The 25,587-nt window shown below is 43.5% G+C and overlaps 1 protein-coding gene across 4 annotated transcripts in view; it reads right to left on the bottom strand.

Moving 5' to 3' along the window:
* LRRC7 (leucine rich repeat containing 7) overlaps positions 1 to 25,578 on the bottom strand; it is a 198,980-nt gene extending 173,402 nt beyond the window's left edge. For 3 of the 4 annotated variants that reach the window (XM_090146845.1, XM_031604275.2, XM_090146847.1), the window contains exons 1-2: positions 25,458 to 25,578; positions 23,840 to 23,922 (exon numbers count right to left, since the gene is read on the bottom strand). The gene's annotated coding sequence lies outside the window, so the exon portion shown is untranslated. Of the gene's footprint in view, positions 1 to 14,956; positions 15,052 to 21,623; positions 23,051 to 23,839; positions 23,923 to 25,457 lie in introns of all 4 variants that reach the window. The other variant, XM_090146844.1, reaches the window with a different exon arrangement.
* Between the last annotated feature and the right edge of the window lie 9 nt (positions 25,579 to 25,587).

The following is a 25,587-nucleotide window of genomic DNA, read 5'->3' as shown; positions in this document are numbered from 1 at the left end:
TCACGGAAACCCAGCTGCAAGCACCAGCACAGCAAAACCTCCGCAACCTGGAAGAGCAGCACACTGCCTTCACCTGGAGCAAAAGCACACAGAGGGGAAATTCTTAAGGTGACTGCTATTCAAACCTCATTTATTCTGTTTCTTCACACCGGCCTCGCTGCATTGCTAAGCAACCCTGCTTCCAGCACAGACTCAGCTCCTAGCACTGCGTGCTCGCCTGCTGCACCCCAGCACCTCAGGGTCCCCCATTTTCTCCTCATTGCAGCATTTTGTCGAGCCCACTCAGGCCAAGAAGGATTAACATGTACTGAACATGACCCTGCAGGTACAAAGCAAAATGTGAAACAGCTCACAGTGTTGCAGATCAGCCCAGGGCCCCCTGCATACCAAGGAGGGCACAGACCTGTCATTCCCTGGGCTGTGCTACTTCCAGGGAACAGAGCATTCCCACAGTGCCATAAGCAGTATTTGATCTGGGCATCCTTCATCCTGTCTCTCTTTGCCATCTTTAACCTGAATCTGTTCTAAAATTTCTTTGATATCAAACCCACAAACAGCCAATTTCCAGCCAGATGACCCGCAATCTCCCCAAGCCAATTGTTTTGGCAAGTGTCTGGAGTGCCTTACAGCTGCAGCTTCAAAAACTTTGTCTTTCCTTATCAGCTTCTCACTCATTACTCAGGGAGCCTACAGAGGGGAGGGGAATCAACTCTTTGAAAGTAGATAACTGCAGGATGAGGGGAAATGGTTTTAAGTTGAGGGAGGGAAGACTGAGGTTGGATGTCAGGGGGAAATTCTTTACAGAGAGAGTGGTGAGGTGCTGGAACAGCTGCCCAGAGAGGCTGTGGGTGCCCCGTCCCTGGAAGTGTTCAAGGCTGGGTTGGATGGGGCCCTGGGCAGCCTGGTCTAGCATTAAATGAGGAGGTTGGTGGCCCTGCATATGGCAGGGGGTTGGAGATCCATGATCCTTGAGGTCCCTTCCAACCCTGGCCATTCTGTGATTCTGATTCATTACACTCTAAATTCATCCATAGGAAAATGGATGAAACCCACACACACTTTTAGTAGCATGCATTTCTCACATAACATACAAAAGGGGCTTCTGTTGATTAATGCAGTGCTTTGTAAGGCAGCAGGTCTCCCCTCTGTTGCAGAAATCCATCCAAGACCACTCCAGCTCTTGCTACATTGCCTCTAATCACGCTGAGAGTCCCGTTATATTTCATTTATCTATATATAGATACATCATTTTACTGCATATTTTCTTCCAGTTGAATCTCACACTGAGGTTTGGATCTTCACGGAACTCTCACATCTCATCAAAAAGCATTTTTCCCTCTCAAAAGTGGTTTTGCAGAAAGGCTCCACCTGACTCAGCAGGTCAGCTCCCCATGTGCATTCACAGTGCTAGCTGCTGACATTAGGGACAGAAATAAGTTCTGACTTTTATTTCCACAAATTCTACAGTCTGTGCACAGCCAAGGCTGAAATGAGGTCTGCTGTACCCCCACAGGTCACCACTCAGTGCTCACTCCTGAAATTCAGAGCTGCCACAGAGTTTATTAATGGCTGGAGCTGCTCTGGGGGCTCAGACTGTATCTTCAGACACAGCAGTCAGGAAAACACCACCCAAGCCTCACACTCTGTGCTATCACAAAGCAATTTCTTAGTCCGGAATTGCACTTCAGAGCCACTCTCCTTATCAGCACTGTTAGCCCTCAGTGTTGCCCAACACCACTCACCAAGTGTAATTTCCCTCTTCTTCCCTCTCAGGCTCTTATTCATGCCAGGCATCAGTAAGTGTAATATTGCTCCCACTTCCTCTCTTAAATGCTAATAAAAACGTCACATCACTCTGGTAGCAGTATCAGTTCTCTGTAGGAGTGACGTGTTGGCACAGACAGACTTCCCCACCTGGCCCTTCTGCAGAGGTCTCTGCAGTTATCACCCAGCCTCAGCCCACAGATCACAAAACACTCTCAGGGCTGGGATGCAGCTCAGCAGTTTCCTCCAGAATTCACAGCCTGGGCATCTGCAGCACAGCAGCTCACTTCGAAGGCACAGGATCACAGAACCATTTGAGATGGAAGGACCCTTTAAAAGCCATCGGGTCCCACTCCAGGGACCACTCACAGCTCCATAGGTGCTCAGATTCCATTCCGTGACCTTGGGTGTCTGCAGGGATGGGGCACCACTGCCTTTCTGGGATTCCCGTGCCAGTGCCTCACCTCCCTTAGTGTAAAGAACTTCTTCCTTATACCTGATCTAAATCTCCCCTCTTTTAGTTTGAAACCATTTCTTCATGTCCTGTCACAAGGGATCACTCTGTGGCCCTGGTACAGCTCTGGTAGCACCATCCTTCCTTACGCTTAAGCAACTGTTTGCCTCATTCTTACACATACACAGCAAGGCGCAACCTATTTTGAGGTCCCACATACATATCCATTCAAGCAACAGCTTTGCAAATGAAGCCCCACTTCAAGTACAGCAAGCATTAACTATAAAAAACAACACTGATAGCCATACAATATTGCATGTTTTTAGTGGAAAATCGTAACTGATTTAATTGAAAAGAGGGCTACGCACATAAAGACCATATTTTATTAATTAATCAATTTAAATTCAAAGTCAATTAAGTAAGTTTTGTTTGGAATCATTGGGAGAAGCTCAAAATAACGTAGGGCCTCCCTCTCCTTGGTGAAACAGCAGGTACAGTCTCCCAACACAAATGGCAAATGCAGAGCACACACCTGTTTGGGAAGGCTCTTCTCTCACACTGCTTGATGGCTGTCACCAAGGCAGACCTCAGCCCTTGCTGCACACTGATGGCAATCAGCATGCACTGCCTCACAGGCTGGGAAATGACTACAGATTCAGCAGCCACCCTTAAAATGAAACCAGTCCTACAGCAGATGTTACAGGTGACTCAAATTTAGCCACGTTAATAAGCAACTGGATATTTTCTATTGCTACAAAATTAAAGAAGTTTGAATTTCTCGTAGTACTCCCAGGAAAAGCCCACCTGTTACCAAGCTGCAGCCTTTCAGTAACACACACTTTCGCAGTTTCACCATTTTCCTTGGAATAACTGCTTGGAACAGTGAAGCCCATTAAAATTTGTGCTCAGGTTGACAGCAAAGACAACACAACAATCCTTGGGTAATTACAATTCAATTATTCTGATTTTTTAATTAAAAAGTGCCTTTTATTTCATGATTCTTCTCTGACAAAACAAACTCAAGCCTCTGTCAGCCATGCCCACCCTGACACCTCAGTGCTGCCTCCAGGAGCACAGCCAGGGCTGTGCCTGCAGGAAGCAGGACCCCAACCCACTGCCAGGGCTCCAACTCACAGCTGCGGACCTGGAGAAGAAGCAGAGAGAAGCCTCCACTGGGTGCATCTGCCCTGGCTGGGGCACTGCCCCAGCACCCATGTCTGGCACTGGGGACACACCACAGCCCTGAGCTGAGGCCAGAGCTGTTGCTAGCCAGCCTATCTGGTGCCGAGGAGTAACAGCTGGGCACATTTTGCATGAACAAAGGTACACTTAATACCTTATGCTTAATATGCCTGCTTCTTAAGAGAAAGAAAGCCAGCTCTCAGTTTTAAGGCAATACCATAGTGCTGCAAATCTGTTTGCACACACCTCTGGAAACACTGCCTGTGGGAAAATAAATATTGCTTGAATTAGCAGCGCGTCACATCAATGTTCAAAAAATCCAATTTCTCATCTCCCTGAAAACCCCCAGCTATAAGGATACGATCACCAACAGGCACCATGCTGCACTATTCCGATCAAATCAGAAAAACAATTCCACCAGTAAAAGAAGGCTGTACTTCACCTGCTAGTTCTCACCCAGACATCCAGCTAAGCCCTCGAGATTTATTCCTTGCTAGATAAGCAAAAGCAATACCAAATGTATAATCCAAAGCAACAGACCTGTCCTTTACATTTAATCTGCCCAGTTGGACTCTCCAGAAGCCAGCCCTCAGGTCTCACAGCTCATCCAATTCTCCAGCACAATGCACAGTGCCATTCCAGACAAACAACGGAGCTCTTAATGGATGCTTAATATGTCAAAGGCACGTATTTTTAATTAACAACATATAGTTTGACATCATGGGTAATTCGCTACCCACACATCTGACTAATACACTGTCTCCAGACCAGCTGAAGAGATAAAACAACAATAATAAAAGCAGCTTTTACAAATCCAAGCACAAAAGAGCTTAGAACCAAAGCTGGACATAAGCACATATTATTGTCATTCCCTACAGTGGCTTTTCTCATCACTGAGGTGGCCTTTTCCCATCACATACTACAGAATAAAGAGATTTACAAAATCAAGAGCATCAGAGAGCTGTTAGGCAGGGAAATCTCAGACTTCCTGCTTATCTCAGTACCTTACCAGCATGTGCACTGATAAAATATGATGTTGACATTCTGCCAGTAAAACTGTGAGAACTCAGCCATCGCTTTGTTTTCTCTTCTCACAGTTTCTGGGCTTTTTGAACAAGCATTTAAAGCAGTTAGTTCAGTAGGGATAATTCCCACTGGAAACAGGAGCTGCACAGTTGTCCTCTCTCATTCAGGAGGTGCAAGAGCCATGCTCAGAACTGATGTATCATGAGGTCAGCTGTGCTGGAGCTTGGAGCATCCTCTCTGAAAGTCCCTAGAGAAGGTTTGGTTTGCAGACGTCCTGATTAAGAGTTCATTCTTTGTGAGATCAGAGACAGAATGTGGATCTCTGGCTGGGCTGTAGGGAGGTTGGAGGCAAAAGCACCTCAAACAAGCACATGGTGAACAGAGGTCCACAGCAGGCTCAGACCCAGCTGGAAGGGGGCAAGAAAAGCAATGGAAGAGGTTTCAGTGTCTTTACAGTGAGAATGCAATTAAAAGGAGCCCGATAATCCATTTACCTCAATTAAATCAAGGAGGCAGGCTGGGTGCGCATAAACCAGCAAGTTTCCAGACTGCCAGGCTCACATTCACTTAACCCATAAAATACAATCTTTGTTGTGTTTATGCCATAATATACAGTGCTGAAATACGATGTTTCAGATAGCAATACAGAAAAGGATATAAAAATCAGAGGAACAACGGCCTACATGTGCAAGCAAAAATATATCCTAGTCCAGCAGGAAAGAGAAACACATGGCCTTCAAATAATAAATCTTCATTATTCACATTCTTTTAAGTGTTATGAAGTGATCTTAAGCATTCAAGCAAGTCTCAAACAACCTATGAATACAGAATTAATACACATAATTAAGAGGCAGCATGGTATGTTTATGGATGAGCTGCAGCACAGCAGAAGCAGTAAGGACAGAACCAAGCACAGAGATGTATGATGCAAAAGGTCTGAGGAAGGACTGGAACATGGCTGCCCCGCCATCTCCCCCATGCACTGCAAAAATCCTGCACAGCATCCATTGCTGGAAACGATCATATGATCATTAAGGTCAGAAAAGAACTCTAAGATCATGACATCCTATGATCCAACCATCCCCACCATGCTCACTAACAGTGGCTCTAAGCACCATATCATCAATGAGTAGCATTACTTACTTTGGTGCTAGAATGAGCATTAGAGAGAATTGGACCTAAAAAACTGGATTACCACCAATAATGTGCAGTAGTACTGATACTCCCAGCTAAAAACACGCTAAGTCCCAGATACCTGTAGTAAGTAAGAGGAGAAAAGCCCCACTTTCCAGTGATACACAAAGCTGGCTGCTGCTCTCTGCAACTTGTGCTGTAAGACAAGTGACGTTCTTTTGGTTTCATGGCCTGCAGAGCTCAACCAAAAGTGTGGTAACTTCAGCAAGGTAACATGGGTCAGTTTTCACAGCCTCCACACTGAAATCTTTGTAGAAACTCGAGGCAAAAAGCCCCAACAGAACTTTCAGCACACAAACAGCAGGAAGCATTTGGCTGCAACCCATAGTTCCTCCTCGATGAGGCAGAAAACTGAGACGGATGGAACAAAAGCAAAGGAGAAATATAGCATGAGAGGGGCAGAACAGTTGAAATCCGGAGTATTTCAACTAAATGAGGGCAGCACATGAGGAGCAATCCTCAAGCTCAGAGCTGCTTTCAGAAGCGCAGCCATAATCTACAAAGAGCCAAAGGATTCCTGGCTTTGCCTTGGCCCTAGGACTGGATTAGTTAGGAAAAAATCAAAACAAAAACACAAAGACCACAGCTGAGTTCTCACGGCTAAGCCACTGTACACAGCATTGTATTTAAAGTCCTTTACGGATCAGTGACTTCCACACAGCAACCGTGTTTGCCATAATCCTCATCTGTACACCCTCTCAGCTCTGCCTGGAGGAGGAGGAAGCTGCCTTGTCACACACTGGCCCGTCCCTGGGCATTGAGGGCTAAGCAGCACTGAACTTCAGCAGGAGCCAAAATAAAAAGTGTTTGCCCTTCAGAGAAAGATGGCAAAATTATGGCAAAAAGTCTTCGTAAAGAAAGCTGGAAGCAAGAAATGGAGGTCCAAAACCAACAGACCTCATGATTTGGAGGTAGGTAGGAAACCATACAGCCTAAAGTGGCTGAAAGTGCTTAGAAGAAAGCTGAAACATCCAACAATCTAGCATAAGATCCTCAATATTCCAATCACAGCCACCTCCCAGAAGAATGGATGTTTTTTCTTCAACAGGTTGGAAAAACATATTGTTTTGGCATAAGGAAGGACGAGTAATGCTACAACAGTTACAGGGACAGAGCAGTGCCCACAGCTGTGAATTTGGGCTCTTGCAACCATTTTCCCCAGGGAGAATGAAGCAAGAGCACAAACTAAAGCACTGAAGAGGAGAGCAACTCCAGAAGATGGAAACCCAGAGCACTTATTGATGACTGTGCTGTCACAAACACAATTTAGTGCCACGTCAGAAGTGTACAAACAGCTGACATATTAACATACAGCAGAAGGTTTGACAAAGCATTAAGGATGAAATACTGTATTAGAAAAAAACATTCTGCAAATAACTGGTGATAAATGACTTCTGAGAAGTTTCACATAAATAAGCTTAAGGTTGCAATTTCTCTGCAGTGCTGTCAGTCTCACATCAGAGAATGCCAATGAATATTGCATTCATCTTTTGGAAGCTTTTGCATTTGGGGTTTTGTTGTAGCAGTAAGACATGATGGAGAAACAATTCTTCGTCGGATTGTATTTCTCACCTTAACAAGAAGTGTTCTTACTAAAAAAGAGAAAATGGGAGTGCTGCATCAATGCATTAACATTAATAATTATTCCTTTGTGTAACACACTAGTGGGACAAAGATGGATAAGTTGTCTAATAAGATTTCTTATAACTAAATTCAGCATAAAGGTAATCTGCAGAACAAAAGACTGGCTCTGTTTCTGTACTGAAACATTTACCTGATTTTATGCATTCTCCCACACACCAATATGGGTTGCAGCAGTTAACCACAGCTAGCAGAAACCAGCAGTGCCACAACCCACAGCACTGAGCAGCTACAGTCAGGCAACAGACCTCAGTATGTGCTGAGTGATGCTGTGGAGTGCACTGGAGAAGCAGCAGGATTGCTGATCTGTTCTGGACAAAGTGAAAACCACAGATGCAAGGTAACATAATGCAGACCTCAGAAGCATTGTAGTTCTGGTTCTAGATCTGTTTGTCCAACTACTCTGTTCAATCAGCTCCAAGAAGCACAAAGCTTTTTTGACAATTCAGTTTGCAGGACAAATCTCTGATATAGGAGGTTGTCATAAAATGTTCCCAACCCCCAGACTGCTCCAATTCTGACCCCCCCCATTTACTTGCCTCCTCTTTCTCTTCGAGACCTGTGCTCTCCCACCTCAGGATTGCCCTATGCTGGGTTTTGTCAGAGGGACCCAGGAAAAATGAGGCTCAGAGGGTTGAACTAAAATTGTTAAGAGTTGATGTACTGAGAAAAAAAAAAAAAAAAAAGAACTAATTTTAGCTACAACCAATGTGTATACTAACTTGGCTCAACATCAAAGTGGAAATAAGTCTAAAAGTATCTTAAGGGGCCGAATACCCAGGATGCATTATTCAGAAAAACATGGGAAGAGCAGTGCAACTCACATTAAAGATGAGCTGCCAAGTATTTAAAAAAAAAACAACTTGTGTGAATTTGCTTGTGAATGGCCTTGTAAGACTGTCTGCAATAGCTTTGCTGTATTTGCTCTTTGTTTTGTCTTTAAAATATTAGGAATGCCAATATTAGCCTATTTTTCTACAGATTTCTTGAAGATCCCAAGGACATACTTTTAAGCCAAGCCTTAAGCAGAAATACTGGATTTTTAGCAAAACCTTCCTTTCTCTGAAATGTTAATTAGCCACTGAAGTGGAAAATTTTAAGGGAAAAAAGCAAAAATTCACAATATTTTCCTCTCAACCTTTCCCGTTTAAGCAGTTTTCACATCCTTTCTTGCTGAAGCTATCCTCATTTATTTTTTCAGGGATTTATTTTGGGGGGGGGGGATTTTTTTTTATTTTTTTTTTAGATCAAACACTTAAGAAGTTTAAAACACCTTTCAGCCCCTTAAAGCCTTTTCCCAGCCAGCAATGCCTGGTTTCTGACATGGCCTGGCTTATTAAGGGAGCCAGCAGAACCCCATTTGCCAGGCATTTATAGGCTATAAAAACATGAGAAAAGTTGCAAACTCTCCACAAATTGTCATTATAAATATCTATTCTCAAAGCACATTACTCACGTTGCAAATGCATCACCAACTCTTGACAAACAGTGTTACCAGACAAACTGTGAGCTTATCCTTTTTATTATAAGGCAACTGGTAACAAGCCAAGTTACCCAGCTAATCGGATAGTTGCATCCTGAACTCACTGTGGGTCTTTCCCCTAACAGCTTTCCAGCTCTCCCTTTTTAGCAACAACCTGAACAAAAACATCAGCTTATGAAGAATAGATGAAAGGAAACCAAGGGCTTCTGATGGCCCTTTCATCATCTGCAGCTCTCCAAAACCCCAGTAGAGCTCCTGCCTCTACCCAGAGCACCACACACTGAGCACACAGCACTGTGCTGTGAACACACAGAGCCCCAGGTGCCACAGATCAGATTTGGGCTTCAGGAGCTCACAATCATAGAATCATTTGAGCTGGAAGGGACCTTTAAGGGCCATCTAGTCTCATCTCCCCTCAGTGAACATGGATACCCGCAGCCCCATCATGTGCTCAGAGCCCCATCCAGCCTAACTTTGAGTGTCTGCAGGGATGGAAGCAGCCTATGCCTGCACCTCAATATCATTGTTATTAAAAATATACATAAATAAACCACCCCTTTTCCTTATATCAAGATATGAAATGCATGATGTAGAGATGCTGCACCACTCTTGAAATTTCTTAAGGAAAGCATTTTGAAAAGCCGACATCTCAGGCATGATTTATTTTCAAGAGAAGGTGGCAACTCTAGCACAGCCAAATTCTTTTAGTGAAGCTCGCAGCACAGAGTCACAGTCTGGTTGAGTTTAGAAGGGACCATCCAGCCTCCCTGCCTATGTAGCATTCCAGCTACTCCTCACCCTGGCTGTATCAGACAGCTCATACAGTGCCAGGAAGTGCTTCAGCAGCAAGGTGTACACAGCTGGCTGCAGGGGAATGCATGGACAGCAGGAGCAGCAGTGTTGACAGTGGACGCACAGATCAGCACCAAATACACTCCGGATCTCCCAGAACATCCCAAGTTGGAAGGGACCTACAAGGATCATCAAGTCCAACCCCCAGCTACACACAGGGTCATCCAAAACTCAAAACTGTATTTCCATTTGCAACTTCTTGCAACAGACGTGAAACCAGCCCCCTTTGTCACCTCCAAAGCATGCAGCAGGTGAATCATTCTCTCCTTGGTGCAGCACATCCAACTCCCTTCCTTTTGGAGATGCACACCTCGAGAGCAGTGCCTTCCCTGCAGCCAGTCAGTCCGAGGCCAGCAGCCACAGTATCTGCTTTGCTCACAGGGCACTGCTTCCATATCTGTGGTCCTAATCCCACAATAAATAGGCTTTATTTTTTGCAAATAAACCCACTGCCAAGTAGTATACTATCTGGCACAGCTTTGTTTAACTGAATAATTTGCTAGGACCGAATTACTATCGCCTGTATTAAATGTTGAGATTATCGAACATGTGCTTGTTCTGAATTAATATTTTATTGCTCCCAGGCCCTGTGTGGGCTGGCTGTTCTCCTGGAGTGCTTTAGCACCATGGAAACGTTGGGAGATATTTTCTGTTAATTGCATGAATGGTTGACAGATAACAGTACAGCACCGTGGAATTAAACCCTGGATGCTGATGAATTCTGATGAGCTACTACGTTGTTCCTGTTGTTTTAGTTTTATTTTTAAACCTGGCAACATCTGTCTTTGTCCATTATAATTTCTGAGAACTTCAATATCAGTGGGTAGTGCATCTGTGTGACACATGGGATGTAATTACCACGGCCACAATTCAGAGGGGAACCCCTGAATCTTGAGAGAATTTCAGTTAAGGAAAAGAAAGATCTCTCGAGTGAATAAAAACTCACAAATTGTTTGTTTTCCTCTTAATTTGTATGTTTATGGTATGGCTAATTCTTTAAATAATCTCTTGGTTCTACAGTGTCAACAAAACACTAGTTAAGCACTATTACTCATTATTATTGACAGTAAGTATAGATAGCTGGTTATAAATTGACTTTTTGTATTTCTCGCATTAGAATTGTTCAGTAACTTGTAGGACAAAGTCCCAGAAATCTCTGAGCATTATTATACAGTGGGCAGTTCTGCAGACTACTCTTTAAAATATAATTTGTGCTGCATGATTCACTATACTGTAATTGTTCAGAATGAATATCACCTTTGAGAAAATATTTTATCTGCCCATATAAGCTTTGGACACACACCTTTCTTGCATCACTCGCCCTGCTTTATGGGCACTGCTGAGGTGTTCCACGTGCATTTACTCAACATCACAACTGCTTGCTAGATAGCAAATCACAGAATTATCCCTACTGCTACAAAACACAACAACAGTGTGCAAATGAGATGAGACAAGGTACCAAACCTAAGCACAGCAACAACCTGTTGGGATGGCACAATGATGACACTGCTGGTACTGGCAGCTGATGGCCCTGCTCTGTGTGCCTGCAGGTGGGGACAGCATGCTCCCCGCACACCTCTACTCAGACATAGAAGCACTTTATTATAACCTGAGATAGGGGGTTGGGCTGGATGTTCTCCAGAGGTCCCTTCCAGTTCCTACAGTTCTATGATTGTGTGATAATGAAGTTTGTGTGCTTCAGCCCTTTGCAGCTGAGCTGGGGGCTGGAGTTCAGCCCAGGATTGGTTGGACAAGTCTATAGCACAAGCAGAACAAGAAGGAACAGTTGGGTTTGCTTTTTTTTTTTTTTTAATTCAATGAAATCTTGCATAACCTACAAATTATATCCCTTAAGACAAGAGAGATCAAGCAACAAATTTAGCTACAGTTTTTACCATTTTATAAGAGCAGAGTATAAAGTGTTACATGGCTGAACCTGTGGCTGATCAAAACCCCCAACTAACATCCATCTAAGTCCACGTCTGGATACAACCTGAACCCCAATGCTACATCAAGGATCCACCACTCCTCAAAATTTTTCTATATGCACTTTAAACACAAACTTATGAAGTACTTTCAGAATTCTTTCCTGGCTTTAATGAGAGCACATCACATACAGAGAAACTGAACTTTGCTGTAGGTGACAGACTGACAGCCTGGAAGGGATCCACAGGTTTTAACCCACCCGGTGCACACAGCAGCAGGGAAGGAGAGCACAGGTGGCACAGGGAAGGTCTGAGAGCCAGGGATCACACTGTGCCATTGTCCACCTGCTCCACTGCCTACAAGAGCTCCCAAGGAAGCCCTGCTTAAGGAAGTTGTATTGAAGCCATTTATCTTCATTAAGAAAATATGCCATTAGAAACTTCTGGTAAAACCTTTAGTTTGGAGATGTCTTAAATGAAATGGATCCGAGCCAAATTCCAGATTCCAAATGAGACATCTATGAAAAGTTGTAGAATTCCAGTTCTGTACTTGGATCTGGATCTGATTTTGTCACTATGCCCTTTTCAAATATGCAGCGGTGAAGGCTAGAATTAACCAAGATCTTCGCTCCTGAGGTGTTCCAAATCCAGGTCTGAGCTATCTGCTCTGCACTCATCTGTGCTACCATTGAAGGATGGCATTTCATGAAGCCTGAAAGGCTATATTTCCATGGAGCTTCACAAGCATGTACAGGTGAATACACATCAGCTCTTTCATTCTTGAAGAAGGACCAAGCACAGCTTGGCTGCTGCCTGACCAAAGCTCTCCAGCCTGAGGTGCATGTTGGTCTTCCCACACTCAGTTCCTACACACTTCCCTTTGAAAATACCAAGACAGTAATTATGCTTGAAAAGTCTAGTAAAGCTAGAGCTAAATGAGGCCATGATCATCTCAGAGCACATCTGTGTATCTCAACAGCTGTTAAGAAAAAGAGACCATTATCTATATTTTAAAACATACTCAACTACCTTTAAAATGCTCATCTGTCAAGAAAAATTTCATTTTCCATGAGTTATGGTCCAAACAGAAGAAGAGCTGTTTTTTTGTTTTTTGCTTTTTTTTTTTTAATCACCAAACAAGTTCTAAAGGTAAGCCACAATCATTTCTCCTGTGTTTACAGGGTTGTAGGTAGAAACATCCAGGAACTGTCACTTTTCAGTGGTTGAAGTCTCTGTAGAAAATAAGTTTCCTATTTTATTGAAACTTCATCTACAAGAGCAGAGTCCTAATCTAAAGGCTTCAGAAGCTGAACTGCCCAAACTTGACACTTACAGAAACATTCATAGTACTGCACTGAAATCAAGAGTAGCTGTGAAGCAAAAACTTCACCATCACTTTGGAAGTGTAGAAATGAATGTAAGAACTGCACACCTTCACCTTGAGTTCAACCTCAATTCACTCCCTGAGTGGCTTCTAATCAGCCTGAATTCAGATGACAGACTTAAGGAACATCTGCTAACTTGTGTGCACAATGTTAACATTACTATTTGCAGGATATTAGCATTACTGAAAAATTCATGGACAAACAGAAACTGTTTTGGGTGAAAGACAGAGCTCAGTGCAGTGACTAACCCACATGCATGCTTAACAAACAGTGGGTAAGCAGATAGTTGTTCTCACACAGAGAGCTGAAAATGTAACTGGCAATGCAAAGCATGACTCCTTCAGTTTGCTCTTTGGCTGCAGATACGTGGGTAGCCTGGCACGTTCTCATCAGCATCATTCAACATGAAATCAAGTCAATCAGCACATTACTACAACACTTTTGGCATTGCTGAATGTGCCTGTGTATCTAGTCTAAAATTAGAGTTGTTGAAAATGTGTTATCAGGGGAAAAACAGGCTGAAAAGAATAATGAACTAATTGTGGATGGGATTGGTTGTTTCCGGTTACTGAGATTGCTCAAGACTTAAGACTGCATTTCCTTAGCAGAACTCATTAAAAAAACTTACTCATTTTCTTACTGTTTCTACCCAGTTCAGGTGGAAAAAAAGATTACTGATAGTTTTTAAAATGCAAGTCCAGAGGGAAGAAAACCCACTTTCCAAAAGCAGTGTTGAAACTGGAGCTGAGGCACTCTTGGGATAGAGAGGTGACAACTCCAAGGTGGACCAAGGTCTTAATCTCCATCTACCACAATCTCGTGGCACCATCTATTCTGTACAGGATGAAGGGCATTCCTGTTAGACTGCTCTACTGCGCATAAATATTCATCAGAAGCAGCTGAAAAGAAGCTAGGGCATGAATACCTCAGACTGGCTGCACAAAGATGGGAACAGCTGGATTTTGAAGGGAAGATGAATTTGAGGCATGCCTAAGGTGAGAGGAGCCAGACTTCAGAACTGGACACAAAGGTTTCCGTCCATTAGAACACACCATCAGACAGAGTCCAACATGAAACAAAACTACTAGAAGTTCCCAGCTTTATCACATTGGTTCGTTCATAATCTGGCCTTCTCTTTCCAGCCTTTCTAGGTTCAGTAGTCATTCACAAGATTCTTTCTAACCAAGCACCACAGAGAGGATCGAGTCTTTCTTAATTGCTCCAACAGCTGCCACCAAATCTAGAGAAGTTCTGGAATTTCTTCAGGTTCAAGTTTCTCCACACAGTTAAGAGCCCAACAATTCTTTTGGTCTATCAAAATCTGCTCTGCTGAAATGAAAAACTTATTTTTAGCCTTCTATTTAAACAAAATAACCTACTACTGCATGAAGGTCATTTTTAACAACAAGCTCTAACAATTTTAGAATAGTACCTTGTCTGAGTCAGAGAATATTTGGTTTTTTAAAAAACTGTTGGCTAGAAATTGAATAGTTGTAATCTGCTATAAAGGATACCAGTTGATAATAGTGCACTGTGACCTAGAAAAATATTTGAGACGGACATTTTTGTCCATAGCTTACAAGTTAGGTACAGAAATTTGAAAAAATATTTAACTCTGCACAACTCAAATCCTACTCACTACAGATCATATTGCAGTATTATCATGAGTCTATAGCAGGTATGCAAGAGCTGTGTTGACTGAATGTTCTTCATGTTCTGTCAGTGCACTGTACTGCCAGAGCTGCAAGTGAGGATAACAACATCCCTGACCTCAGTTACAAATGTGCCTTCTTTGTCAAATTATACTGAACTTAATGAAAAAGAGGAGACTGAAGTACCCACATCAAGCAGCACTGTCAACTGCTCAGTGCATTTCATCTTTACAGGAACCAGCACACAAGTGATGTTCTGACGTGCATAGCATATGTAATTAAAATGTAAGTGTATGGCTTCCTTAGGGTGCAACAGAGAGAAGACAACAAAAACTTCAACAATGGCCCTATCCCACCAGAATCAGCAGTACCTGAATGTTAACTGAGAGAATGCTTACCAAGCCTCTCACCTCCTCAGTTCCTCCTGTCCTTGTTTCACATGGCCAATTTGCTCCTCTGTCTTCCATCCAGGATTTTTCTTCAAGTGTTGCTTCTAATCAAATCATAGTGATTTTCAAGTGGTTTCCCTTCTACTTGAAAAATTTCCTTTTCTTCTCCCCTGAATTAGTCCTCTGAGAAAAATGCTCGCTTAAAGGTCTATCTTCTAAACGTTTTCTGCATACACATCACCCATAGATTAGGGAGAATTGTAGAAATAAGATGATCCAAAAAATCACACAGAAGATGGAGTAAGCTGGTCGCAGCAGAATAGAAACTTTGTGTTGTGCCTCTGCTCTTGCCAGCACTGCCAGCCCAGGCAGCTACTGACACAGACTCCCTCCTCGTGGTCCAGGCCTGCCCACCCTTTGCCAGGAGGCTCAGTAACGAGGGAGGGGACAGGAGAGAAGCAAAGGCTTGCTCTGAGCCTACTGCTTCCACGGATTCATCCTTTTGTCTGAGGAAATCCTCTGCTTGCAATTAGGGCAAAACCAGAGAACCAGTTCTAGTTTCACAGTGTCCACTGGAAAGATAAGCATCACCTGTCCTTACCACTAAGCTACAGCACACGAGGAAAGTTCAGAGCAAGACTAACAAGGGATGAATGAAAGAGGGCCACGGCACTTTTATACTTTCTTCAGTGACTAGAATCAAGCTTATCTGAAATCCTACCTTAGTTCCTGCTCCAAATCCCAGCCTGCAGACAGCCAGCTAAGGACTGCTGGATATGCACACCTTTTCAATTACCTTTCTCCACCATCTCACCAAGCTGCTTCCCAGACTTTCGTATCTTTACAGATCCACTAAAATACTTGGTCAAGGAGACCTGAACAGTATCAGATGACCTCAGGAGCTCACACATGCACATGCTGCTGCCTCTGCTGCTGAGCAACAGCACACAAATCACTGTCCCTGAACAAGATGGCTCCCAGGCTGACAAGCAGGGTATCTGCAGATTTCAGTTTGTGTTAATACAAACTTGAACTAATACATTTCCATGATACAACACCTAAATCACACTTCTACAAAGAAAAAAAGCTTATATAAACTCATGTTTAATGACTCAAAATAAATTGTCTGCAGGTTATTTGAAAAGGAAAAGCTCACTTTTTTTCCAACAGAACAAAGCAGTCATAGATCAAGTGCAATGAAAAATATCAAGTGCAGAGGAAGCTGGCAATAGCAGCCTTGCAACAGCACAACAGATCTGTTATATAAAGCTGACACAGTCCTGTAACACACTGGTTGCAAAAGCAGCATGAGAATTGCACGAAACCTTTACTAAATCAACATGCTGTTATTAAGTTGCATTAAACAAATAAAGCAGCTGATCCTAAAAACAACTTTTTAGGGTTAGAAAAAAGCACTACCACCACCATGTGGCAGAAATCGATCACGCCAAGGAAGGACGTGAATCCAGAAAAGCAAGGGCTTGCTCCACCTCCTCCGAAAGCAATCAGACACCCTCGAGCAGGCTCCTGAACTCACTGATAGAAGTACCGAGAAGCACTCACGGTGTACTTCTGATTCTACTGCTCACTGCAGCGCAGGACATCGTGCTTTGAACTCTGAGCACTTGTGCGCTTTGACTTTCTAGAAGAGTCACCCCCAGTGCCTATTGGATTTTTCAGGCATTAATAGACACAAGACTATAGATACAGAAAGTATGCCTGCACCCTTAGACTTACAGACCCTCGGGGCTTGGACTCCAGTCCAACAGCTCAGCAGTCAGTGCTAGCATTGACACACCCCACCAAGCAGCCAGGCACAAGTCTATTTTCAAGTTTTCTAGTAATCTCTGCAAAATCTGTAGCATTTGAGAAGACTATAGACAACTCGCAGTGAAAAAAAACTGCTTTGTGTTTTCTTAATACATTCTTCACTTTTTTCAAGCTGCTTGGATCTTCCAATTCACTTTAACAGTTCAAGAGACAACTGAACTCCAAATTAAGAATTAAAATAGTGCAGCCTCAGCCGGTAAAGGCAGCAGGATTAACACCAGCACCAGCCTCCGTAACACCACGTGCACACAAACGCCACTCACTTTGCTGGAGAGTCCTGCAGATGCTACAGAAGATCTAAGAAAATCTTGTTATTTCTAGTGACAGGACGCTCCCTCCCGGCTCCTCCCAGCATCTCCCTTCTGCTACCATGCCTGCCACCCCCCCCTCCCCCCCCCGAGGAACATCTGCCCTTCAGAGGCTCGCGGAGAACGAGGAAGCACCAGGGCCCGTTGAGACGAATGCCTGAAAGCAGGTCCAGCATCCACGCCTACTGCTTCCCGGCTGCTCCCAGATAACGGCAAGATGAAAAATGGTAACTTCACCGCCTCTGATCTGAGCATTTCCCCTTCTGGACGCGAGCCTCCGCCTCTCACCAACAGCCGGGAGGCGTGAATATGCACAATAAGAGAACCGTACCCTACGAACGATCCCATCCTTTGATCTTTTCAGTAACTGCCTTTTAAAGTGCTGCACAAGAAGCATTTTAATGTATACTTTGTATGGATGGTTACAAGCAAATGAATGATTTAGTAACAAAATGTTTGGATTAAACCAATTGAGTAAAACTGCAGAGGGCACCTGCAATCAGGCTGGATTTGAGCAACAGCTGCTACACATTTGTAGAATAATAGATCTGATGAACTACTTTGTGAGAGAACTGGGCACAGCTGCAATGCAGTTCACAAATGAAAAGCAACAAATAAGCAACTACATAAAGGATTGTTTTTCAGACCAACCTCACCAAATCTGCATGTCTGGTTTTTGTCAGGTTTTGCTTCAGTTATTTGGTGGCTGAGGGAACCAGGAGGCAATGCACCTATATCTGAAGCATCTGCTATTTAAAGGTCTGCAGCAGGCTCAGATAGTCACTCTTCTTTCCCAATACAGGGGCCATCAAAGGAGTTCAGCAAAAGCTGTATGGACATGTAGTAGACATATTGAAGGAAGGTCTGCTTTTTGTCCAGAACACCACAGAAGAAAACTCCTAGCATACCAAGTAAAAACAATGAATTATCAGATGAACTTTTCTTTCACTCTTACCCAAAAGGAAGCTATCATCTACACCTTCTCTTCTAAAAATTACCTTGACAGGATGTCACACAACTCAGGAGTCTCAGAACTTGCACAGAGCCATTATGGAAGCATATACTGATGGCTTATTTTAGATTCATTGACAAACAATGCTATTCTGCTGATAATTCTTAAAAAGATCAGAGCAAGAAGAGCAGTTTAATCATTTTGGAGCTACATTTAAACCAAAAATGGCCAAAGATAAATGCACATAACATTGGGTTAATAGAAGTTATACCACCAGTTCAAAAAAGGCACCACAAAAAGTGCTCTTACTGGATGGAAACAGCACCAGTTGTTATCCCACAGTGTAACTCCTCACTGCAGATTGCCGCACAAACAAGGGCCAAAACTAAGTACAGAACCCCAGCCATTGTCCCCAGGTCCCAAGCAGAAGCAATTAGCCACACACCTTGAGTTGTTGGTGCTCTTGCTAATTAACACACTACAGCACAGGCCTATTGCCATAGAGGCAGGTTGCAGCCCATGCCCACCAGGACCCCCAGCTCACTGAGCCCCCAGCCCCACACTGTGCTGACAGCCTCTTCCAGCACAGCACTTGCACGTGTTTCCTTCCCTTCACTTTATAATATCAATGATTCTCTGCTCATCCATATTCCCTCCCTGGAAAAAAAAGAAAAACATCTAGTTAGGTGGTTTTCCATCAGAAGGGGGTACTTCAAAAGCAGAAGGGCATCCAGCCTTCATGGGAGCTGATTGCTAATTTGCTGCACTGCTCATGTTTCATTTCACAAAGAATTTTCAAAGAATTCAGAGATCAGCATAAGCAAGAACAGCAAAATACATTGACACTTCCATAAAACAGCCAAGTTTTATAGGCTTTATTATTTTTATTGTAGCAGTAACATAAACGATTTGAGAAATGCTTTTCAGAGTAAAAAAAAAAAAGTGTTCAGATACAAAATCCATCACAACAACCAGAAACATCACCTTACCTTTGTACATCTGCTAGCAAGCTGTAGGCAGAGCAATAATGCTCTACAGGACAGAGATAACGTTATAATTTATTCTTAGAACATACTTCAGCAGAATTACTTCACTAATAACCTGCTGCAGTACACAGTAATACAGCAGCCCACATAGCACAGCTGACAGCATGAAAAAGAATGATTTTGCACAAGAAAAGCTATCGATTTCACATATTACAGCAGAGGTAGCCTGCTTCCAAGGCTCAGATCTCTCCTTCTTCCTCTGCCTATTTATCCTCCCCAAGTTTTCACTTTGCATTTTGCTGGTGCAGAAACTGTGGCTCTCAGCAAGTCATAGGAGAATTTTCAATAGCCTCAAGCTATTCAAATCTCACTACGAGAAACTGAAGAGCAACTGCTCAGTCCATTGGACATGCAATCACATCAGGCAGGACTAGCATGCCTTGTACTAGCCGAGTCTTCCTGTGCTGTAGTATCTAACAACTCTTTCACAGCCCCTCCACAGGAAAAGTAATCACATCAGTGCAGGCAGCTAACGATTTCATAGGTTCACAGGGAAAACTCTACCAAGGAGGGATCTGCAACTAGAAATCCTTCCCCAGTGGCAATCAGCCCTTCAATGGAGAGGTGCAGCCAGGCTCCACCCCTTTCACTCACATCAGTGAACCGCTTCACTTGTGCTCCCAGGCTGAGCAGATCTTTTCCCCCAGGTGCTCAATCAGTGGTTCAGGCTGTGACTCAGCAGTTCCTATACTCAAGCAAATTCTGATAATGAAACAATGTAGAACAGCTTTTATCCCTTGAAAAGTGTATTTAATTCATATTTTCAAAACAGTAGATACTCACACAGGAGTGTTAGATTCCACAATGCTTTTGGGATCTATGTAGCAAGCCATAAGCACTACACACACCAAGAAGAAAAACACAAAATCCAGCTCTTCTACCCCAGATGACTGAGAATTTTGAAACTCCTCCATGCATCTCAGTCCTTCTGGAAAACTTGGTTTGTGGATTGCATAAACCAAAGAACATTTAAGAGATGTATCAACACTGAAATATTTTTTTACATTTAAATGTTGCAAAAAGAAAAGAGAACACTGCAGTTTAGAAAAATTGACAAGTCTGCACATTAGTTTGAAGTGCCTGCAACTACATCTGGCCACGATTACTCTTATCCCAGCTGAGAAGCCCAAGAGGAAAACGTGTGCATGCCTGCCTTGCACACAGGCATCAGGTGCACGAGGCACAGAGCCCTGTGGGGAGGAACCACGCTCCCCAGCCAGCCAGCCACCAGCACCTCAGGGAGCTCCAGCTGGAGATGTCACCATTCTCTTACAGCCCTTTTCTCTGTAATTTCTGCTCCCTGTACAGGCTGCATGTGGTTACTCCAGAAGGACAGCACACAGCTGCAATAGGCACCTGACATTTAGGTACTTCTGTGCTTCAGCAAGGCAGGCTGGACCCCAACCAAGCACACACCCACTGCAGAGCAAAGCAAGCAAGCAGCTCTGCGCTCCTCCTGTGGAGCTGAGCTAACAAGAAGCACGCCCAGCTGACTGCCTTCACTGAACTACACTTAGCAGCACCATTTAATTAAGTCTTCAGCCAAACAACTAGGGAAAAAGCACACGAGTTTATTAATATATTATGATCCAGTCTATAAAGAACCTTTGGCAGGAGGTTATATAAATGATATATGAAAGGCAAAGCAAGAGGGTCCTCATTTAGGATTACTTCAAAAATACCTCGGGCCTTAGACTATCTGTATTAATTGCTTGAATCCAAAACATTTCATGCCTACACTTGCAAAGACTTTATTTACAGCTAGAACTTCAGATGCACACAGTATCAGTATTTAATCATCTCAAGCATAGTAGCTGAAATAGATAGCAATATGTCATTTATGGTACCTCTGAAGCCTATTAAAAATAAAATAGGTTTTCACTAAACTTGCAGCCTTCCCCTAAGATGGTTGCAAGCACCAGTTGTTAATTATAGATTAAACATTTCTACAAGACTTTGAAATCATGCTTGGAACTAACCCCAGTAAGCTGAGCTCTGAGCTCAGTGGAGCTGGAAATCCAGAGATCACACAACTTCATACCCTCTTTAATTGTTTGCACATATTTAGTGCAACATGCTTGCAAAGACTCTTAGCACACATCACCCTGTAGAAGAATAACATTTATTTTATGACTACATATGGCACAGATGCTCACATCCTGTTAAGCACAATTCTCCCATCCACTTGAAAGATTTTTCTGTCTTTTATAGCAATTAAAGTTAATATTAATAAGGAAGTGCTCCTTGATTGTTGTTTCAGTTCCAAAAGTGCACCAAGAGCATTTTGTTAACAACTTTATTTGAGCCAGCTCTAAGAAGAGCTTACATCTTTATAACAGGAGAGAAATGAAACTCCTACAAGCTAAGAGATTGCATAACCATAAAAACTAACATTAATGAAGACTTCATGACTCCTCTTTACAGCTTCTACATTCTTGTAGAAGCTGTATTCTTGTAATTCAGGGAGAATAGTTACTTAAAGCACATCCAGGAGAAATAGCACCCAGATAAGAGAAGGAACTGAACAATGCTTATCCTACCTGGTCAAAGAGAAGGTTTACAGCCTTGGTGGTTAATGTCCTCTAATAGACATTATGTGCTGCAACAACCTCAGCAACTACCAGCAAGAACCAGGAATGGGAGCAGATACTAAGCTTTATGGTCTTTATTACTTACTTCTGCTAACCAACACACCTGGGAGTGACCCCACCCTTATCACAGAGAACATGCTGCAGCTGGGACCCAAATCGTGTACAGAGAACAGCTGAGCAACTCGGAGAGCATGCATCTTTCAAGCATTAAGCATCTTTATGCTTTTTGTTTCATTTTACTAAATATTAGGCAGGTTTGCTTTGTATACTGTAAGCACAGAGACTGTCCCCTTACACTCAAAATTTGAACAGATGTGCATGAAAACCCAGAACCCAGAACCAGGAGTTATTCCAGCTGTTCCCTCCCAGCCTCCTGCAGAGCAGGAGCAGCCCCTCAGGCCTTCCTTTCCTTGCTCTGCTCTTCTTCTGAGTCCTCACGTACAGCAGCTCATTCTGACAGATCTTGAAAAGCTGTACTTCTCACCTATTTTTAACCCAAGAATTTAACTTGAGTTGAAAGAAGAACATTCATAGATAATATGAGAGATCTTCATCATTCTTAGTACTGTGCTATCTATGTGGATACATCCATCGTCAAGGACTCTTTTGCTCAGCACATAGCAGAGTAGCTAATATAGCACTGAACGTGCAGAGACTCGGGTAAGGAATAATACAAAGGAATTCAGCATGTTCTGAAAACTCACCCAAAACAGTGATTCAATTTAGTCTGGAATAACTGAGTATTGTCTTTGTCATTCAGCACATTGGATCAGAGCGTAGAAAAGAGGAATAGAAATGAATGAAGGCATGGGAAAAATTGTATGGAGAAAAAGTTCAGTCTAGCTTACTTTGCATGACTTACAATGACAAAGCAGAAGTGACAAAAGTGGGGTAGGCAGCAAATGCTTTGGAGAAATCAGATCTCTTCTGCATGTCTCACAAGACATGAACAAGACTTTAGTTCAATTGAGTAGGTTGAAAATGCACTTTTTTTCCATACCACATAGCTCTATTGTGTAATCCCTTGCTTTAGGAACAAATAATTTAAAACTATTGTGAAAGGACCAGACAATGACATATGAGAAGCTGAGACAATGGGTTTGCTGTGCTGCTGTCTGCAGCCATCTCATGGGAACCAACTCTTGTCAGAAGTGCACAATGGAAGGACAAGCAGCACCAGTTCTGAGTCTGTGTGAACACCTCTCCCAGGAGGGTGGTCAAACGGAAGCAGGAGCCCAGAATGTCTGTGGGACCTCCATCTCCGGGATATTCAAAACTTGACTGGCCAAGGTCCTCATCAATTCACTGAGCAGAAGTCCAGACTGGGTGACCTTTGGAAGGTGTCGTCTCCAAACTACACAATTCTGTGATTCTACCTAAAATTGTGTATATATATAAGCATTTATATAAAATAAAATATACGCGCACCCAGTATCCATTTCCAAATTGAATAAAAGCAAATGCTTTGAGGGAAGGAAGGAAAAACCAAGGGTAATATATTTTCTCCTGGAGCATTTTGTTCTAAGTAACAGTTAAAGATAGGCTTGATCAAGTAAATACACACACAGCTCACTGACAGTTTAGGCACTACTATGGGCTTTTCAGGCTCTACTGCTTCTACACATGATAACAAAAGAGCAATTAAATGGGGGCTAGCCTTTGCAGTTAGAAGGTGCTGTTAGTAGAGGGGCAGAGATGCAAATTAAAACTTGAAATTGGATTCATTTACTGCCTTGTCCCCACAATCCACGTGTATTACGTATCTGTACTCCTTAGAGACAAATGCTGAAAGCTTTCTTTATCACTAGCAGTCTCCACCATCTATTCCTTCATGTTTTAAAATCACCTTCTATTTGAACTCGCGGGCAGGGATATTAATTCAGCTCCACTAAACATCAGCAGATCAATAATAAGAGTTTCTAATTAGCTTCATTCCTATGTTTAAAACCAGTAAAACAAAGACTTACAGCACAGACCTCTTGTGTGCTGTAACACACAGTAACAAATGAGCCAGAGGGACAGCCACAACCTTGACATTTTAAATGAACTCCACTCATTTCTGTTTTACTTTCTACTGTAACCAGTGGCAGACAATACCAACATCAAACAGTTATGAAGGAGGCTGAGGGGAAAGGGAATAGTGCTCTCTTTTCCCATTTCTTTACCTCATGTTTTGCAGAGCTTCACGTGTGGAGCATTGCCCTGATGCCCTCCTCCAGCTCAGCTGGGCCGGTATTTGTACACCTCTCTAATGAGAAAAAAGACATAAAAACATCTGAAACATAAGGAAATCTCACTGTGAACTCGTAAAACTGGCTTTAAGAATAATTTTAGTGACCCAGAAGTACTGTTCTGTCATTCTAAAAGACTGCTCGTATTTCCCAGCAAGCTCATCACTTTAAGACCATGCAGTGACGGAAACACAGCGTATCTGCCTCTGTGCAGACATTTTTCTCCAAGCAGGGAAACCTACAGGCAGCAGCAGGCTTGAAATTGAATTGTAAAAGCAGGAAGAACTCCAGTTTTCATCTCTGAGGGAATTCAGCACAGCACTGCTCACAGCGGTGTGAAGGACTGCAATGTTTCCCAGCCATCCCCCTCGCTGTATTTTCCAGAGGTGAATCCCAAGTCTCTTTACAGAATCACAACCACAGAATGGCCAGGGTTGGAAGGGACCTCAAGGATGATGAAGCTCCAACCCCCTGCCATATGCAGGGCCACCAACCTCCATATCAAATAGTAGCCCAGGCTGCCCAGGGCCCCATCCAACCTGGCCTTGAACACCTCCAGGGATGGACGGGGCATCCACAGCCTCTCTGGGCAGCTGTTCCAGCACCTCACCACTCTCACAGCAAAGAACTTCCCCCGACATCCAACCTCAATCTGCCCTCCCTTAACTTCAAACCATTTCCCCTCGTCCTGCAGTTATCTACCCTTTCAAGGAGTTGATTCCCCTCCTGTTTGTAGGCTCCCTTTAGGTATTGAAAGGCTGCAATGAGGTCAACTCAATCTAAGTTTCACAAAACGCACTGCATCCACTGCAGCAGCTTGAACGCAAATACGTCAAGCGCGGTATGTTTCAAAATGAGCTAAAAGAGGGAATATGGGAGCAATCAGCATTGGAAGGGCTGCGCTCATCACCTCCTGCAGGTTTACTCATGGAGGTTCCCCCAGATGATCAATACATTGATTTGTACGCTCGAGCAGCTTTACAGCCCGGGTCACTGCAAAAGCCAATGCCACTTTCTGAGCAGCGCTCATCAGGTGATTTTGTTAGGCAAGCAGGCGTTCAGTCATTAAAACATGGAAATGGTGAAAAGGGGAATCAACTCTTTGAAAGGGTAGACAACTGCAGGATGAGGGGAAATGGTTTTAAGTTGAGGGAGGGCAGATTTAGGTTGGACATCACGGGAAAATTCTTTACAGAGACAGTGGTGAGGTGCTGGAACAGCTGCCCAGATTGGCTGTGGATGCCCCATCCTTAGAAGTGTTCAAGGCCAGGTTGGATGGGGCCCTGGGCAGCCTGGTCTAGCATTAAATGTGGAGGTTGGTGGCCCTGCATGTGGCAGGGGGTTGGAGATTTCGTGATCCTTGAGGTCCCTTCCAACCCTGGCCATTCTGTGATTCTGTGAAAAGCGCCTCTAAAGGCGGCTATATGTAATCGCTCGCTCCGCGCGGTGAAAACTGCGCAGTTGCAGCATTTGCTGGCTCAGAACTTTTTCTTCCTTCAGCTTCTCGCTGAGTGTGGGGGCGAACGGGAGAGTTCTGATATTCTGAAACTACCTGAACTATCGCCCCACGAACAACAAGGAGCAAATCGCCGCCCGGCTCCGTCCTCAGCCCCTCCGCCCGCCCTCTGAGGGGAGGTGCCGCTCCCGCCTCCGCCTTGAGGCGGCGCTGCAGCCCGCCCTCG

Source organism: Phasianus colchicus, chromosome 9 (assembly GCF_987193195.1).
Source record: "Phasianus colchicus chromosome 9, bPhaCol1.hap1.1, whole genome shotgun sequence".
Classification (NCBI taxonomy): Eukaryota; Metazoa; Chordata; class Aves; order Galliformes; family Phasianidae; genus Phasianus; species Phasianus colchicus.
The sequence above is the reverse complement of the archived record's forward strand: the minus strand, read 5'-3'. Positions and strand labels throughout refer to the sequence as shown.